General features: G+C 53.9%; 1 protein-coding gene across 4 annotated transcripts in view; it reads right to left on the bottom strand.

Moving 5' to 3' along the window:
• LOC119971992 (src substrate protein p85-like) overlaps positions 1-13,553 on the bottom strand; it is a 66,642-nt gene that overhangs the window by 28,844 nt on the left and 24,245 nt on the right. The window lies entirely within an intron of this gene.

The raw sequence follows: 13,553 nt of genomic DNA, 5'->3' as shown, positions 1-13,553 counted from the left end.
TATTAAAAAGAAGATGCAGTTGAATGAAGTTAAGTAATAATTTAAGTTATGAAGAGAGGTTGGAGAGGATTGGGCTGCTTTCTCAGGAGCAGAGAAGACTGAGGGGCGACCTGATTGAGATTATGAGGGGCATGGACAGAGTGGTTAGGGAGCAGCTGTTCCCCTTATTTGAAGGGTCAGTTACGAGGGGACACAAGCTCAAAGTGAGGGGTGATTTGAGGGAAAACCTTTTTACCCAGAGGGTGGTGACGGTCAGGAACACACTGCCTGGGAGGGTGGTGACGGTCAGGAACACACTGCCTGGGAGGGTGGTGACGGTCAGGAACACACTGCCTGGGAGGGTGGTGACGGTCAGGAAAACACTGCCTGGGAGGGTGGTGACGGTCAGGAACACACTGCCTGGGAGGGTGGGAGAGGCTGGAACACACTGCCTGGGAGGGTGGTGACGGTCAGGAACACACTGCCTGGGAGGGTGGTGACGGTCAGGAACACACTGCCTGGGAGGGTGGTGACGGTCAGGAACACACTGCCTGGGAGGGTGGTGACGGTCAGGAACACACTGCCTGGGAGGGTGGTGACGGTCAGGAACACACTGCCTGGGAGGGTGGTGACGGTCAGGAACACACTGCCTGGGAGGGTGGTGACGGTCAGGAACACACTGCCTGGGAGGGTGGTGACGGTCAGGAACACACTGCCTGGGGCCTGGGAGGGTGGTGACGGTCAGGAACACACTGCCTGGGGCCTGGGAGGGTGGTGACGGTCAGGAACACACTGCCTGGGAGGGTGGTGACGGTCAGGAACACACTGCCTGGGAGGGTGGTGACGGTCAGGAACACACTGCCTGGGAGGGTGGTGACGGTCAGGAACACACTGCCTGGGAGGGTGGTGACGGTCAGGAACACACTGCCTGGGAGGGTGGTGACGGTCAGGAAAACACTGCCTGGGAGGGTGGTGACGGTCAGGAACGCGCTGCTTGGGAGGGTGGTGACGGTCTGGAACACACTGCCTGGGAGGGTGGTGACGGTCAGGAACACACTGCCTGGGAGGGTGGTGATGGTCTGGAATGCACTGCCTGGGCGGGTGGTGACAGTCAGGAACACACTGCCTGGGAGGGGGGTGACGGTCAGGAACACACTGCCTGGGAGGGTGGGAGAGGCTGGAACACACTGCCTGGGAGGGTGGTGACGGTCAGGAACACACTGCCTGGGAGGGTGGTGACGGTCTGGAACACACTGCCTGGGAGGGTGGTGACGGTCTGGAACACACTGCCTGGGAGGGTGGTGACGGTCAGGAACACACTGCCTGGGAGGGGGGTGACGGTCAGGAACACTCTGCCTGGGAGGGTGGGAGAGGCTGCAACGCGCTGCCTGGGAGGGAGGTGACGGTCAGGAACACACTGCCTGGGAGGGGGGCGACGGTCAGGAACGCACTGCATGGGAGGGTGGTGACGGTCAGGAACACACTGCCTGGGAGGGTGGTGACGGTCAGGAACACACTGCCTGGGAGGGTGGTGACGGTCTGGAACACACTGCCTGGGAGGGTGGTGACAGTCAGGAACACACTGCCTGGGAGGGTGGTGACAGTCAGGAACACACTGCCTGGGAGGGTGGTGACGGTATGGAACACACCGCCTGGGAGGGTGGTGATGGTCAGGAACACACTGCCTGGGAGGGTGGTGACGGTCTGGAACACACCGCCTGGGAGGGTGGTGATGGTCAGGAACACACTGCCTGGGAGGGTGGTGACGGTCAGGAACACACTGCCTGGGAGGGTGGTGACGGTCAGGAACACACTGCCTGGGAGGGTGGTGAGGGTCTGGAACACACTGCCTGGGAGGGTGGTGACGGTCAGGAACACACTGCCTGGGAGGGGGGTGATGGTCAGGAACACACTGCCTGGGAGGGTGGGAGAGGCTGCAACGCGCTGCCTGGGAGGGAGGTGACGGTCAGGAACACACTGCCTGGGAGGGGGGCGACGGTCAGGAACGCACTGCCTGGGAGGGTGGGAGAGGGTCTGGAACACACTGCCTGGGAAGGTGGTGACGGTCAGGAACGCACTGCCTGGGAGGGGGGCGACGGTCAGGAACGCACTGCCTGGGAGGGGGGCGACGGTCAGGAACACACTGCCTGGGAGGGTGGTGACGGTCAGGAACGCACTGCCTGGGAGGGTGGTGACGGTCAGGAACACACTGCCTGGGAGGGTGGGAGAGGCAGGAACACACTGCCTGGGAGGGTGGTGACGGTCAGGAACACACTGCCTGGGAGGGTGGTGACGGTCAGGAACACACTGCCTGGGAGGGGGGCGACGGTCAGGAACGTGCTGCCTGGGAGGGTGGTGACGGTCAGGAACACACTGCCTGGGAGGGTGGTGACGGTCAGGAACACACTGCCTGGGAGGGTGGTGACGGTCAGGAACACACTGCCTGGGAGGGTGGTGACGGTCAGGAACGCACTGCCTGGGAGAGTGGTGACGGTCAGGAACACACTGCCTGGGAGGGTGGGAGAGGCAGGAACACACTGCCTGGGAGGGTGGTGACGGTCAGGAACACACTGCCTGGGAGGGTGGTGAGGGTCAGGAACACACTGCCTGGGAGGGTGGGAGAGGCTGGAACACACTGCCTGGGAGGGTGGTGATGGTCAGGAACACACTGCCTGGGAGGGTGGGAGAGGCTGGAACGCGCTGCCTGGGAGGGTGGTGACGGTCAGGAACACACTGCCTGGGAGGGTGGTGACGGTCAGGAACACACTGCCTGGGAGGGTGGTGATGGTCAGGAACACACTGCCTGGGAGGGTGGTGATGGTCAGGAACACACTGCCTGGGAGGGTGGTGACGGTCTGGAACACACTGTCTGGGAGGGTGGTGATGGTCAGGAACACACTGCCTGGGAGGGTGGTGACGGTCAGGAACACACTGCCTGGGAGGGTGGTGACGGTCAGGAACACACTGCCTGGGAGGGTGGTGACGGTCAGGAACACACTGCCTGGGAGGGTGGTGACGGTCAGGAACACACTGCCTGGGAGGGTGGTGACGGTCTGGAACACACTGCCTGGGAGGGTGGTGACGGTCTGGAACACACTGCCTGGGAGGGTGGTGACGGTCAGGAACACACTGCCTGGGAGGGTGGTGACGGTCAGGAACACATTGCCTGGGAGGGTGGGAGAGGGTCTGGAACACACTGCCTGGGAGGGGGGGTAGAGGCTGGAACACACTGCCTGGGAGGGTGGTGATGGTCTGGAACGCCCTGCCTGGGAGGGTGGGAGAGGGTCTGGAACACACTGCCTGGGAGGGTGGGAGAGGCTGGAACACACTGCCTGGGAGGGGGGTGATGGTCAGGAACACACTGCCTGGGAGGGTGGGAGAGGCTGGAACACACTGCCTGGGAGGGTGGGAGAGGCTGGAACACACTGCCTGGGAGGGTGGGAGAGGGTCAGGAACACACTGCCTGGGAGGGTGGTGACGGTCAGGAACACACTGCCTGGGAGGGTGGTGACGGTCTGGAACACACTGCCTGGGAGGGTGGTAGAGGCTGGAACGCGCTGCCTGGGAGGGTGGCGACGGTCTGGAACACACTGCCTGGGAGGGTGGTGACGGTCAGGAACACACTGCCTGGGAGGGTGGTGACGGTCTGGAACGCACTGCCTGGGAGGGTGGTGACGGTCAGGAACACACTGCCTGGGAGGGTGGTGACGGTCAGGAACACACTGCCTGGGAGGGTGGTGACGGTCTGGAACACACTGCCTGGGAGGGTGGTGACGGTCTGGAACACACTGCCTGGGAGGGTGGTGACGGTCAGGAACACACTGCCTGGGAGGGGGGTGACGGTCAGGAACACATTGCCTGGGAGGGTGGGAGAGGGTCTGGAACACACTGCCTGGGAGGGGGGGTAGAGGCTGGAACACACTGCCTGGGAGGGTGGTGATGGTCTGGAACGCCCTGCCTGGGAGGGTGGGAGAGGGTCTGGAACACACTGCCTGGGAGGGTGGGAGAGGCTGGAACACACTGCCTGGGAGGGTGGTGACGGTCAGGAACACACTGCCTGGGAGGGGGGTGATGGTCAGGAACACACTGCCTGGGAGGGTGGGAGAGGCTGGAACACACTGCCTGGGAGGGTGGGAGAGGCTGGAACACACTGCCTGGGAGGGTGGGAGAGGGTCAGGAACACACTGCCTGGGAGGGTGGTGACGGTCAGGAACACACTGCCTGGGAGGGTGGCGACGGTCTGGAACACACTGCCTGGGAGGGTGGTGACGGTCAGGAACACACTGCCTGGGAGGGTGGTGACGGTCTGGAACGCACTGCCTGGGAGGGTGGTGACGGTCAGGAACGCGCTGCCTGGGAGGGTGGTGACGGTCAGGAACGCACTGCCTGGGAGGGTGGTGACGGTCAGGAACACAATGCCTGGGAGGGTGGTGAGGGTCTGGAACGCACTGCCTGGGAGGGTAGGAGAGGCTGGAACGCACTGCCTGGGAGGGTGGTGACGGTCAGGAACACACTGCCTGGGAGGATGGTGACGGTCAGGAACACACTGCCTGGGAGGGTGGTGACGGTCAGGAACACACTGCCTGGGAGGGTGGTGATGGTCAGGAACACACTGCCTGGGAGGGTGGTGACGGTCAGGAACACACTGCCTGGGAGGGTGGTGACGGTCAGGAACACACTGCCTGGGAGGGTGTTGACGGTCAGGAACACACTGCCTGGGAGGGTGGTGACGGTCTGGAATGCATTGCCTGGGAGGGTGGTGACGGTCTGGAACACACTGCCTGGGAGGGTGGTGACGGTCAGGAACACACTGCCTGGGAGGGTGGTGACGGTCAGGAACACACTGCCTGGGAGGGGGGGAGAGGGTCAGGAACACACTGCCTGGGAGGGTGGTGACGGTCAGGAACACACTGCCTGGGAGGGTGGTGACGGTCTGGAACACACTGCCTGGGAGGGTGGTGACAGTCAGGAACACACTGCCTGGGAGGGTGGTAGAGGCTGGAACACACTGCCTGGGAGGGTGGTGACGGTCTGGAACACACTGCCTGGGAGGGTGGTGACAGTCTGGAACACACTGCCTGGGAGGGTGGTGAGGGTCTGGAACGCACTGCCTGGGAGGGTGGTGACGGTCAGGAACACACTGCCTGGGAGGGTGGTGAGGGTCTGGAACGCACTGCCTGGGAGGGTGGTGAGGGTCTGGAACACACTGCCTGGGAGGGTGGTGAGGGTCTGGAACGCACTGCCTGGGAGGGTGGTGAGGGTCTGGAACGCACTGCCTGGGAGGGTGGTGAGGGTCTGGAACGCACTGCCTGGGAGGGGGGTGACGGTCTGGAACACGCTCCCTAGAGGGTGGTGACAGTCAGGAACACACTGCCTGGGAGGGGGGTGACGGTCAGGAACACACTGCCTGGGAGGGGGGTGACGGTCAGGAACACACTGCCTGGGAGGGGGGTGAGGGTCAGGAACACACTGCCTGGGTGCGTGGTGATGGTCTGGAACACACTGCCTGGGAGGGTGGTGATGGTCTGGAACGCACTGCCTGGGAGGGTGGGAGAGGCTGGAACACACTGCCTGGGAGGGTGGTGATGGTCAGGAACACACTGCCTGGGAGGGTGGTGACGGTCTGGAATGCATTGCCTGGGAGGGTGGTGACGGTCTGGAACACACTGCCTGGGAGGGTGGTGACGGTCAGGAACACACTGCCTGGGAGGGTGGTGATGGTCAGGAACACACTGCCTGGGAGGGTGGGAGAGGGTCAGGAACACACTGCCTGGGAGGGTGGTGACGGTCAGGAACACACTGCCTGGGAGGGTGGTGACGGTCTGGAACACACTGCCTGGGAGGGTGGTGACGGTCAGGAACACACTGCCTGGGAGGGTGGTAGAGGCTGGAACACACTGCCTGGGAGGGTGGTGACGGTCTGGAACACACTGCCTGGGAGGGTGGTGACAGTCTGGAACACACTGCCTGGGAGGGTGGTGATGGTCTGGAACGCACTGCCTGGGAGGGTGGTGACGGTCAGGAACACACTGCCTGGGAGGGTGGTGAGGGTCTGGAACGCACTGCCTGGGAGGGTGGTGAGGGTCTGGAACACACTGCCTGGGAGGGTGGTGAGGGTCTGGAACGCACTGCCTGGGAGTGTGCTGAGGGTCTGGAACGCACTGCCTGGGAGGGTGGTGAGGGTCTGGAACGCACTGCCTGGGAGGGGGGTGACGGTCTGGAACACGCTCCCTAGAGGGTGGTGACAGTCAGGAACACACTGCCTGGGAGGGGGGTGACGGTCAGGAACACACTGCCTGGGAGGGGGGTGACGGTCAGGAACACACTGCCTGGGAGGGGGGTGAGGGTCAGGAACACACTGCCTGGGTGCGTGGTGATGGTCTGGAACACACTGCCTGGGAGGGTGGTGACGGTCTGGAACACACTGCCTGGGAGGGTGGTGACGGTCTGGAACACACTGTCTGGGAGGGTGGTGATGGTCTGGAACGCACTGCCTGGGAGGGTGGTGACGGTCAGGAACACACTGCCTGGGAGGGTGGTGATGGTCAGGAACACACTGCCTGGGAGGGGGGTGATGGTCAGGAACACACTGCCTGGGAGGGGGGTGATGGTCAGGAACACACTGCCTGGGAGGGTGGTGACGGTCAGGAACACACTGCCTGGGAGGGTGGTGACGGTCAGGAACACACTGCCTGGGAGGGTGGGAGAGGCTGGAACACACTGCCTGGGAGGGTGGTGATGGTCAGGAACACACTGCCTGGGAGGGTGGGAGAGGCTGGAACACACTGCCTGGGAGGGTGGTGATGGTCAGGAACACACTGCCTGGGAGGGTGGTGATGGTCAGGAACACACTGCCTGGGAGGGTGGTGACGGTCTGGAACACACTGTCTGGGAGGGTGGTGATGGTCTGGAACGCACTGCCTGGGAGGGTGGTGACGGTCAGGAACACACTGCCTGGGAGGGTGGGAGAGGCGGGTTGCCTCACATCCTTTAAAAAGTATCTGGATGAGCACTTGGCAGGTCTGGCAGACTCGATGGGCCGAAGGGTTCCTTCTGCATTGCAGTATTCTGTGAAGACAAGTCCGATAAGATACTGTCCTGAGCAAGAGACAGCAGCTTGATGTTGGAGAAGCAAACGATGAATTGTATATACTCAATAATCGAGATAATGGTTCCAGAAGGCAATCTAATCAGAAACAAAATAGATGACTGAGCAGTTTACTGTAAATAAATAAAATGGAAACTGGAAGCTAAAGTTGATGTCTGTAAAACTAGTGAATCATTTGGCAAAGCATCATAAACAAATAAGCACACAGAAGGAATTTTTTAAATTAATTTACCGGATGTGGGAGTCGCTGGCTAGGCCTGCATTTATTGCCCATCCCTAATTGCCCTCAATAAGTTGGTGATGAGCCACTATCTTGAATCACGGCAGCCCATGTGGTGTAGGTACACCCACAGCGCTGTTAGGAGAGGTTCCAGGAGCAACAGAGAAGATACGGCAATGTAGTTCCAAGTCAAGATGGTGAGCAATTTGGTAGGAGTACCTCCAGGTGCTGGTGTCCCCAGGTATCTACAGCCATTGTTCTCTGGATCTAATGACCATGGGTTTGGGAATGCAATATATAGCATGGATAAGGGAGAAGGTACCTCCAGATATGAAAAGCCAGTAAACTCACAGCTAAGGTCAGAATATGTGGAGCTCGGGACAAGTAACAGAAGGGGTAGCAAGCTGTCTACAAAACAGAAAACAAAGTAGGTGGGAAATGGTGTCCCACAGGGAGTGGTGCTGGGACCACTGTGTTCACCGTTTATATAAACGGTTTGAACATTGTTTTGCAATTTAGTTAATAGAGGACTGCAACAAAATACAGAATCATAGAATCATAGAATTTACAGTGCAGAAGGACGCCATTCAGCCCATCTATTATGGACGGGCTCCTGGATAGAGCACCCTACCCAAGGTTAACACCTCCTATCCCCATAACCCAGTAACCCCACCCAACACTAAGGGCAATTTTGGACACTATGGGCAATTTATCATGGCCAATCCACCTAACCTGCACATCTTTTGACTGTGGGAGGAAACCGGAGCACCCGGAGGAAACCCATGCAGACACAGGGAGGACGTGCAGACTCCGCACAGACAGTGACCCAAGCCGGAGTCGAACCTGGGACCCTGGAGCTGTGAAGAGATTGTGCTATCCACAATGCTACCATGCAGACATGAATAAACTTGCAGAATGGGTATTAATTAGCAAATTAACTTCAATATAGCCAAGTGTAAGACAACACTTTTCAGTAGATGAATAGGGTGGCTCAGATTTTCACAGTAAGAAGTCCCACAACACAAGGTTAAAGTCCTACATGTTTGCTTCAAACAATAGCTTTCGGAGCACTGCTCCTTCCTCAGATTTTCACAGAGGACCACTCAGCCCATCATGTCTGTACCAGCCCTCTGCAGTAACTTCTCATCTTACTCCTCCCACCGTTTCTCAATTGCCCTGCAAATATGGTTATCTCATTTTCTTGAAAGCCACAATCAAATCTGCCTCCATTGTGCTCTCAGGCAGCGCATTCCAGATCCTAACAACTCGCTGTGTTTAAAAACAACTTTTCCTTGTGTTACATTTGATTCCTTTGTCAACCATTTTAAACCCATGTCCTTGGGCTGTTGATCCCAAGACCAATGTTTCTCTCAATCTACTCTGCCCAGGCCCCTCATGACTTTGGGCACCCATGTCCAATCTCCTCTCAACCTCCCCAACAAACCTGAGCAATAAACGGCAGATAGAATCTTACAAGCAAGGAGGTGGACATTTAGACCATAATGCTTGTGCCAATATCTTGAATGAGCTAGCTATCCAATTAATTCCAATCCCCTGCTCCTTCCTCCCACCCCTGTTTTTCCCCCAGTCTACTCCCCCACTCCCAAATATCCTTGCAACCTTACTCGTTCAAATGTTTAGTCAATTCCCTTAGAAAGTTACCAATGAATCTGCTTCCACCATTCTTTGCACCAGTGCAATCTGGATCATAGTAACAGTATGTTTCAACGATCATGCTGGTCGAAGGAATCGTAATGAGCTGTCCGATTAAAAAGGGAACAATCAGTAACAACTAAGAACAGAGATTATTTCGAAAGGCCAGTGTATTCCGCATGAGTCTATTGCAGACAAGGAATCATTGTTTAACTCAAGCAACTTCGAACAGTTACACATCATACAAATGGTGGCACAGTGGTCAGCACTGCTGCGCAAGCCAGGGACCCAGGTTCAATTCCTCCCTTGGGTCACTGTCTGTGCGGAGTTTGTACGTTCTCCCTGTCTCTGCGAGGGTTTCTTCCGGATGCTCTGGTTTCCTCTCACACTCCAATGATCTGCAGATTAGGTGGATTGGCCATGATCAATTGCACCATTATTGGGTGGAACAATAAACCAATTGAGATACTGGACAGGTCACCAATACCAAGAACGTTTAGCAAAGTGAGGCGCTCATTCCACAACCATCTGCGAAACTGAGGCTAGTGAGTGAAGAGGAAGTGAGGCTGCACCCAGATCATAGTGGAGAAACTATATCACCTGATAGCCTCAATGAGAAGGAATGCTTTATGAAATATTCAGCATCCTGGACTCAGAATCAACTACTTCACTCCCCATATGGTCGCTTATCCCCAAGGGGTCTCACACAACTAGATTGCCAATGATTCCGTTGTTACACAGACCCAGCCTAGGATGGCCCGCTCTCCGAGTGAACAAAACTACAGAAAGCAGAGACAGCGGGCGTGATTTAACGGAAATGAAACACAGTCAGACGCATTTAACCAGGTGCTTCCTGGCACTTGCAGCACCAAGAACCACCCCGCTATTAAACAGAGCTCGGCTTCAGGACCACAGGGAAAAATATTGTAATGTTGAAAAGACAAGCTCAAAGGCTTTGTGTGCCTTAATGCCTGGAGTATTTGCAATAAAGCGGATGAACACATTGCGCAAATAAACATAAGCGGATATGATATCATCGGGATTAGGAAGACATGGCTGCAGGTTGATCAGGGATGGGAACTGAATATCCAGGGGTATTCAGTATTTAGGAAGGACAGACATGAAGGAAAAGACGAAGGAAAAGGAAAAGTGGCATTGCTGGTTACAGAGGAGATTAACACAATAGTGAGGGAGGATATTACCTCCAACAATGTGGAATCTGTATGGGTAGAGCAGAGTAACGGGGCAAAAATGTTAGTGGACATCATACATAAACTCCCAAATTTGGGTGGTGATGTTGGGAATGGCATTAAACAGGAAATTAGAGACGCATGCAAAAAAGGAACATCTGTAATTATGGGCGATTTTAATCTGCATATAGATTGAGCAAATCAAATTAGCTACAATACCATGGAGGAGGAATTCCTGGAATGTATAGGGGATGGTTTTCTGGGCCAATACGTTGAGGAACCAACCAGAGAACAGGCCATCCTAGACTGGGTACTGTGTAATGTGAATGGAATCATTGGCAATCTAGCTGAGTGAAGCCCCTTGGGGATGAGCAGCCATATGGAGAGTGAAGTAGTTGATTCTGAGACCAGGATCCTGAATATTTTATAAAGGAAACTACGATGATATGAGGTGTCGATTGGGGGACATTACTTAAAGGGGTGACAGTGGATCGACAATGGTAAACATTCAAGGAGCACATGGGTGAACTGCAACAAGTGTTTATTCCTGTCTGGCACAAAAATAAAACAGGAAAGGTGACCAATCCACAGCTTACAAGGGAAATTAGAGATAGTATTGGATCCAAGGAAGAGGCATACAAATTGGCCAAGAAAAATAACAGGTCTGAGGATTGGGAGCAGTTTAGAATTCAGCAAAGAAGGACCAAGGGATTGATTAAAACGGGGAATATAGAATACGAGTGTAAGCTTGCAGGGAATATAAAAACAGGCCGCAAAAGTTTATATAGGTACGTGAAGAGAAAATGCTGCTGTTGCTCATGTATTTGCTTTGTTTGGTCCCTTATTCCACACTGTAACCAATCACTTTGTCGATGTACCATTTGTCAATGTAGTCTGTCAATTATTCTGTTTTTGTCTACTATGCATGTACTGTGTACGTTCCCTTGGCTGCAGAAAAATACTTTTCACTGTACTTCGGTACATGTGACAATAAATCAAATCAAAAGATCGGTGAAGACAAATCAGTACAGTCAGTAAGAGGGGAAATGTATAATTGGCTGAGCAACTAAACACATACTTTGGTTCTGTCTTCACAAATTAGGACACAAATCAGATACTGGAAATGTTGGGGAATGCGGGGTTTCGTGAGAGGGAGAAACTGAAGGAGATCAATATTAGTAGAGAAATGGTGTTGGGGAAATCGATGGGATCAAAGGCTGATAAATCCCTAGGCCTGATAAACTACATCCCAGAATTCTTAAGGAGGTGGCTCCAGAAATAGTGGATGCATTGGTGGTCAGCTTCCAGGATTCTATAGACTCTGGAACAGTTTCTGCAGATTGGAGGGTGGCTAATAATATTCCACTATTTAAAAAGGGAGGTAGAGAGAAAGCAGAGAATTATAGATCAGTCAGCCTGACATCGGTAGTGGGGAAAATTCTAGAATCCATTTTTAAAGATTTTATAACAAGAGCATTTAGAAAACAGTGGCAGGATCAGACAGAGCCAGCATGGATTTATGACGGGGAAATCATGCCTGACATATCTACTGGAATTCTACAGGAAAGTAACTAATAGAATTGATGAAGGGGAGCCACTGGATGTTGCATTTTCAGAAGGTTTTTGACAAAGTCCCACCTAAGAGATTAGTGTGTAAAATTAAAGCGCATGGGATTAGGGGTAGTGTATTGAGGTGGATAGAAAACTGGTTGGCAGAGAGGAAACAAAGAGTAGGAATTAACGGGTCTTTATCAAATTGACAGGCAGTGACTCGTGGGGTACCACAGGGTTCGGTGCTGGGACCCCAGCTATTCACAATATATATTCATGGTTTAGATGAGGGAACAAAATGTAACATCTCAGATGACACCGAGTTGGGTGGGAGGGTGAGCTGTGAGGGGATGCAGAGATCCTTCAGTGTGATTTGGAAAAGTTGAGTGAGTGGCTAAATGAATGGCAAATGCAGTATAATTTGGAGAAATGCAAGGCTGTCCACTTTAAATAGCAAAAATGAGACGGTAGACTATTATCTGAATGGCCATAAATTAGGAAAGAGGAATATACAATGAGACCTGGATGTCCTCGTACACCAGTCGCTGAAGGTAAGCATGCAGGTACAGCAGGCAGTAAAGAAGGCTAATGGTATGTTGGCCTTCATTGCGAGAGGATTAGAGTACAGGAGCCGGGATGTGTTGCGGCAATTATACAGGGCCTTGGTGAGGTCACACCTAGGATTCTGTGCGCAGTTTTGGTCTCCTTATCCGAGGAAGGATGTTTTTGCGATAGCCTTGGAGACGTTATTAAACTTAACTTTTGGCAACAGTAGAGGACGGATGGCTACACCTTTCAAAATCCAATTCCTAGTTTCTGCAGTTATTGCAATGTTAGGAATTTTTACACGTGTAAACCATATCTGTCTGGGTGTGTTTACAATGTAAACTGCAGCTAGGTCTCGGAACTATAAGTCTAGAATCTGGGTCTGCCCGGCCTGCCAAGTGAAGGGAGATTCCAGGAATGTACAGGTAAAAATGCCACTGAAGCTGGAAATATAAAATTAAAAACAGGAAAGAGCAAAGCCATTTGGATGATGAGGTAACACCTGTGGAGGGGAAAACAGAGCTATGGGTTTGTGGTTGACAACCTATCATCATAACTGTATGGATTGCAAAGTCCATGAAGTCCTGTTCGACTGCATTCCAAAATTAGGTTGGGTTCTTCCCCAGGATTTACAATGCGGAACTCTGTCATCGTTGTGACTGGAACGGTTTCTACACAAACACCAAACATGGCCAGGTAAACATTGCTCTGATTTGCAAATTCATTCACATATTAGAGAAAACACACAGTCTTGAGTCCAAATTTCCCCCCCCCCCAAAGTTCATAAAGAAGCGACTGCAGATCAAATCAGTCGAGCCAGCTGCCTGAAATTTCGACGGATTGTAACAGGGAATGCTGAGGGTACAGCAAGAAAATAGCAAGTTTGAAGCAAACCCCCCCCAGGACACACCCACACTCACTCTCTTGGTGAGAGAAGTGATACCAAGGGAAAGTGAAAATGACACACCTCTCTGGGACCCATGCATCTCAGTTTTGCTGTGGTAATCGAAGCCCAGGGCACTCTCAGTCAGCTTGCACGCCATACTTCCCCCCCCCCCAAAAAACTAGTACTGTAGTCTGAATAATTCAAGATAGCAAAAAGCATCAACAAATGCAGCATGCAACCTCTTTGATGGTGGCAGAAATGCAGCAGAAATGCAAAGGCCCCATGATTTAGCAAACGTAAGCAGTCCAGTTATAAAGCAGTACCAGAGAAAACAAGAGAAAACTATTGACATAGAGGAGACTGCGGTGAAAATGCAATGAGCAGGAGGATGGGCTATAATGGCCTTAGAACAGTCTTAAA

This window comes from Scyliorhinus canicula, chromosome 9, assembly GCF_902713615.1.
Source record: "Scyliorhinus canicula chromosome 9, sScyCan1.1, whole genome shotgun sequence".
Taxonomy (NCBI): Eukaryota; Metazoa; Chordata; class Chondrichthyes; order Carcharhiniformes; family Scyliorhinidae; genus Scyliorhinus; species Scyliorhinus canicula.
The sequence above is the reverse complement of the archived record's forward strand: the minus strand, read 5'-3'. Positions and strand labels throughout refer to the sequence as shown.